Source organism: Parus major, chromosome 18 (genome assembly GCF_001522545.3).
Source record: "Parus major isolate Abel chromosome 18, Parus_major1.1, whole genome shotgun sequence".
Taxonomy (NCBI): Eukaryota; Metazoa; Chordata; class Aves; order Passeriformes; family Paridae; genus Parus; species Parus major.
Window position 1 is genome coordinate 10493671 of NC_031786.1, and position 6164 is coordinate 10499834.

Here is a 6164-nt window from a genome sequence, read left to right on the forward strand (position 1 = left end):
CAGGACAGGCAGCTGCCACCCCACTGCTTTGGGATGGCTTTCCCAGAGCCAAGGGCTCCCTGGATTCTCCACCTCCCACAAGCTTCCCCAGTTTGCCAAGGATGTGCAGAGCAGGGAGCAAGGACAGCAGCAGTGTTTGCAGTGTCCCACCGTGCCTCAGAGACCAGCCAGGAGCTCTGGGGAATTTTGGCTTATTTGGGAATTCCTCAGTGGCTTCCTGGTGTCCCATTTTTGGGATGGGCAGTGTGGGTCTGGTGGGTGGCTCTCCAGCAAGAGCTGCTCTTTGGAGGTGTTGCAAGGGTGATGTCATTTTGGCATTTGGGAGAACGTTCTGTGCCTCAGTTTACCTATAAAGAGGGGGAATCGTAGGATGTTTCCAGGTTATCTGTGGGATGTCAGAGCCAAGATCCTGCACACTTCCCTGGGACGCTGCCACCGTGGATGCTGCTCAAAAGTGACAAATCTGGATCCCAAACCCCAGGGCTGTGGGCTGGCTCGGGACAGATTTGTACCTTTGGGGCAGGCTGGATGTGCAGCAGTCACACCTGGATGAGCACGGGGGGTGACACGGCATTCCCCCGGGCTGTGCTGAGGGCAGCGCTCAGGGCCAGGGCCACGAAACGGTTAAAGCCGTATCGTGTGCTCCCTGCCGATTGTTCTGCAAGGTGTGTTGTGACATTTGTACTTCCTCTTGGCAGCGGGAGCAGGGGCAGGGAGCAGGGCAGGGATGCTGCTCCCCCCGCCGCCCTGAGGGGCTCGGGGCTGCAGCATGGGCGTGCGGGCCCTGCTGGGCCGCTGCGCCGCCATCGCCCTCCTGGCCCTGCTCTGCGACGCCCTGGGGCTCCTCATCCTCCTCCTGGGCATCTTGGCTCCCCTCAGCTCCTGGGATTTCTTCGTGTACGTGGGGGCCCTGCTGCTGGCCTTCAGCCTCCTCTTCTGGGTCTTATGGTACACCTTCAACATCGAGGTGCCCCTTGGGGAGCTCCAGTGCAGCTGACCCCAGAGCCGCCACAGGAACTTCGCCTCGCTTTCCTGGGAGGAGCAGCTGGGAAGGTCCAAAGCATCGCTCAGCTGGTGGAGAGCACCCAAAAGAGACGGAAGGGAAGGGCCTGAAGGTCCTCACAGCACCCAGCAGCCAGATGGACCCTCGGGGGAAAGGTACCCGTGGCTCAGCAGGCACAGGGATGCCTGGCTGGTGTGGGGGAATGCACAGGTCCTGGCAGGGCAGCTGGAGCTCCCTGCTGGTGCCAGGCACTCTCAGGAGTGGTATTAGATTCTAAATGCTCTGGAATGGATTAAGGGTGGGCAGGAAGGTGGTTTTGATGAGATGGGTGAATCATAGAAGGGGGTTGTGGTGCAGTTTGGAGGTGGCTGTTGTCTGGGGTTTAATTCCATCAGATGATGCTGGGAGATGGTCCTGGAGAGCTGCTGCTCCCTCGTGACAGCTTCGTGTGTCAGGGGGATGAGGAGCACGAGCCAGCCCTGGCCAAACACCCTGGGCAAACAGGGAAAGTCAATAAGGACAACCCAGGCTGGGCTTCAGCACCAGACCCTCTGGGTGAGGTGTGAGGGAGCAAACCCAGCTGCTGCTGTGAGCTGCTGGGAAGGTTTTCCCAACAGGGAACGTTTTTCCAGCAAAGCAATGGGGGAAATCCCAAAGCAGTGAAAATCCAGGTGAAAGTTGTGTCCCCAAGGCTCTGATGTGCTGTAAGAACCCTCTGGCAAATGCTGAGCACGCAGACACTGGGTGCAAAGTACCACATTTGAACGTTGGCTCTGAGATTGGGTTTTGTTAATCTCAGGCTTGTCTAGACCACGCCTGGCTGGTTTGGCAGCTGCCCAAGGGGCACAAAGATCAGGTCCTGCCCAGTCTCTGCAGCCTTCTCCTACAGCATGGGGACCACTGAGCATCAGCACGGCCTGGAGGGGCTGGTGCTGACCCAGGAGGCTCAGAGGGCTCTGTTTTGGCCCAATGTGTGAACAGCAGCACCAGAGCTTAGGAGAGCTGGAGGCGATGCCTGAAGGAGGCTGCCCTGGAACAGAGGCTGGACACAGCTAAGAATGAAGTAGGGATTTGTTGAAAGGCTTTAAAGGACACACCTTGGGCAGCACAAGAGCCTGGCCAGGGCCTCACCCAAGATGGACCAAAAACGGTCACAAAATGCACAACTGGTCACCAGGGCTCACATTTTCATCAGTTTTGGTCCATCTGCACATCAGGGTTAATTGTCCAGTCACTGCTCCAGGTTATGGAGTCTCATCCTTGTTTTCTCTCTTCATTCCACTGTTGTTTCTGCTTTTGGGTCTGAAACGTATAAGGACTGTCCTTGGTATGGAGCTGGAAAAAGAATTGTTCTGTCTGCCTGCTCTGTGAAGAGAGCTCACTGACACTGAACATGAAGCTCAGAGCTACAAACCTGGGCAGGGCAGAATATAAAAATATGAAAGCTCAAACTTAGGGCATCAGAGGTGTCTGAGTGTTGGAGAGCTGCAGGGATGGTGTCCTCCCTCCTGCCAGCACCCCGGGGATGCTCCTCTGGGCTGGCCAGGGCAACTGATCAGCCCGAGGGAAATAGGGAACAGCTCCACAGTGCTTGGAGCTGCCCGTGGCACAGGCAGGGGAGAGCAGCAGGATGCCCCAGCCAGAGCCTGCTGTGCCCCCACACCAAGAGCCAGCCAAGGAGGGACTCTCTCTTGGAACAGAGAACAAGGCAAAGAGGAGGCAGAGATGGGTGAGATGTCCCCAGGGCCATGAGGGTGAGTGTCAGAGCACAGCTCACTGCCAGCACCTCAGCCAGGCCAGGGCCCCAGGCAGGGACAGTGCCAGTGACACGTCCCCGCCTGCAAGTCACAACAGGGACATTGCCTTGCACAGTCCTCTATAAGGCCTCTCACAACCAGTGAGATTCCTTCTCATTTACTTCTTTTTTTCCCTTGATTTCCTCTCTTGTTGGCAGTGACCACAAGAGCCAGGGCTGAGGTTTTCCTGGCTGCCCTGTGAGCAGAGGCTGCCGTGTGGGTCACGGTGTTTCACAGCCCTGCCCTCACCAGGATGCCCAGCCCAGGAGTTCAGCTTGGCCCTCACCAGGTCTCAGGGTGTTTTTCCACCCCTGTGCCCTTGGGACTTGGTCCTTCAGGAATTTCCTTGATGTGCCTCAGGATAAGAACCCAGGACAAGCATCAGTCGGATCCCGCAGCTGTAGAGAAGGAAGGGCAGCAGCAACCCACACCCTCCTTTATTTGCTCGGGGATTTTTTAATTGCCAGGGCTGAGCCTGTCAATCCAGCCTGTAAAACTTGGCCAGGGTTTTGTCAAGGTCTGTCCCCTGCTGGGTGTGAAGCTGGGAGACAGCATCCGAGGAGCAGGGGGTGTCGCCCAGGGACCCCAGCGGGACCTGGGGTGAGGTTCCTGTTCCTGAGGGTCCCTCCTGCCCCCAGCTGCTCCAAGTGGAGCTTTTTGGGGGCTGCCAGCACCTGGGGCTGGATGGTCCTTTGCACTTCACCAGCGTGGCCAGAAGACAGTTTGGGGATGCTGAGGGGTGGAGGGTGATCCCCAAATGGAAGAGCACTGTCAGCCCTGTGCCTGGAGCTCCTGGGATGCGCTCAGGAGTCTGTACCTGGTCCCCTGAACACCCTGGGAAAGCAGACCCGGCATCCTGCACCACCCTGCTCGCACGTTTTCCCCTCTCTGAGCCACCTGTGGTCTGGGACAGTCACCCAGCTCACCAGGGCCACTCCCCAGCAGGATGAGTGTGGGCACACGTGCAGGAATCACACCCAAACACATCTCTGTATTTGCGTGCAAGGTGCCTTCAGCATCCTCCTCCTCGTGCAGGCTGGCTGGGAGTGACAGTGGGACAGGCAGGACATGGTGGCTCCAACGTCCCTTGTGCACAGGCAGGAGCAAGCAGCCAGGCCCAGAAAGAGAGGGGAAACCTCCCAGCTGTGTGTGCTCATGGCAGGGATTTCTCCTGCCCCCCTGTCCCACCCAGCACCCTGTGCACCCCAGCACCCCCAGAGCACCAGCTCTGATGGTCACCAGTGTCCTTTCCATCCCAGGGACACGGCTCCTTCCCTCTTCTGCTGTCCCCAGATCTCTCAGGCTGGGATCACCACTGACAGCCCCAGTGGCAGGACAGGAGTGTGTGAAGCACCTCTGGGTCCCCATCCCTCGGTGCTGGGCAGCACTGGGAGCGCTGGCCCAGGCCCAGTGAAATATTGACTCAAGGGCTTATCTTTCCCTCTGGGTTTTTGTGGTTTTGTGCTTGGTCTGTTTGCTCCAGGCTGGGGGTTGTTCCAGATCCTTGGGCTTGGCACAGCCCCATGGCCATGGCACAGAGCCCACGTGGGCACTGGGAACCAGCAGCTCCCTCTGCTCCCTGCCCAGTCTGTGCTCCCCCAGTCACCCAGTGACACCAGTGGCCCGAAGCCCAGCAGCCTCCAGAGCTCCCTGTGCTGATGCTGCTACCCCAAAATGCTGTGGGGTGACTCCAGGAGTCCCCTCTTGTGACCTGGACCTGCTCTCAGCAGTCTGGGCTCCTTCCCACTCTTCCCCTGCCTTGGATCCCTCACTGGCATCAAGGGAATATCAGCCCCAGAGGTGCCAGGTGTTCACTCATGAGTCTGGATCTTCCAGAGAGGGAAAAATTCTCCTTTGGTGCCCAAATGTGACCAGCCTCACTTGTATCTGGAGCTGGGCTGATCCTGAATATCCCTGGGCATCCTGGGCATCCTTTTTGCACCCAGAAGCCTGCTGGTGCTTCTGGCTGGGCTCTGGCTGGTGGGAAATGGTCCCCTGAGCCCCAGTGTTATGATTCCACGTGTCTATATTGAAGAGAATTTCACTTCCTGAGCTATTATCAGGTTTTTTGAAGGCACTCACATCTCCTTTCACTCTGTTTCTAGGGGAGGAGAAAGGACAGGAGTGGATGTCAGGAGTGAGCAGATGAAGAGGAGCAGCTCCATACAAGGACTAGGCTGTGCTGCTCTTGCACAGCCAGCACCGAGAGCACAGCAGGAGCTGTGTCACTCTGCTGTGCTGGGGACACTGGCACCGCCACTCAGGACACCCCTGAAGGATGGACACCCCTTCTGCATCCTCTCCCATCCGTGTGCACCCGCTCCCTGCCTGCTGCTGGCTCAGGGGGCCCAGCATGAGCAGGCTGGCAGCAGCAGAGCCTCTTCCCTCTGTCCTGACCATGAGATAGGGACTGCCTGACAGACAGACAACAAAATCAGACAGGACAGAGGATTCCCTGAACAAAATGCAGCTGCTGGAGGTCTCAGCTGTGCTCTGCCCAAGGTCCCAGGAACTCTCTCAGGGCATTTCAGGAAATACTCAAAGACCTCAGTCCAAAGAGCTCCTGGAGCAGATCAGAGCTGCAAAGGCCAGGAGAGGATTGAGTGGTTCAGCTGCCAAAGCAGGAGTGGCTCAACATGGGGACAGAGCCTGGTTCATTCCAAATCCTAACCTCAGGGGACAGGAGAGGAGACGAGAGGAGGCCTCCTGCTGTGCCACATCTCCATTCTCCTGCACTCCTGAGGCAGAGCTCAGCTGACCACGAGCATTCTTGTGTAGGATGGAAGCATTTATAACACTATCAAATACATAACACCTATCAAATATATAACAGCTGAGAGGCTGTTCAGCACTTTCCTTTACAGACACCTCTCTCAGCTGTTTCAAACTTCACCAGGATTTATTTCACTGTGATTTCCCACCCTGGAGGATCTGCCCCTGAGATGGAATTTGTTTTTTCTCTGCAAAAGAAAAGCCCAGGGACTCAGACACTGTCTGGACTAGGCAGCCTGGGCCAGGAGGACTTTACAGGTGACATTGGTGTCCTTGCTGTCCCTGAGTTCGGCACTTTGCCCCACAGCAGGGGCAGTGGGGTTTGAGGGCAGCTGGGCAGTGTGGGAACTGTTGTTTGGGGGAAACCAGCAGCTCTCTCTGTCCCCAGAAATGGGGCATGAGGCTGCTGACAGGACTGGCACCAGTCCCTGCCACAGGAGGACTGGAGTTCCCACAGGAGGGAACTGGAGCTCCCTGCAGCTCTCAAACCATTCTGTCTTCCAGGCAGGGGAGGAAAGCTCCCTGCTCACCTCCACAGCCGTGCTGGGCAGGAGCCACGGCCTCAAAGAACTCAAATGACTTCAGTTTGAAAC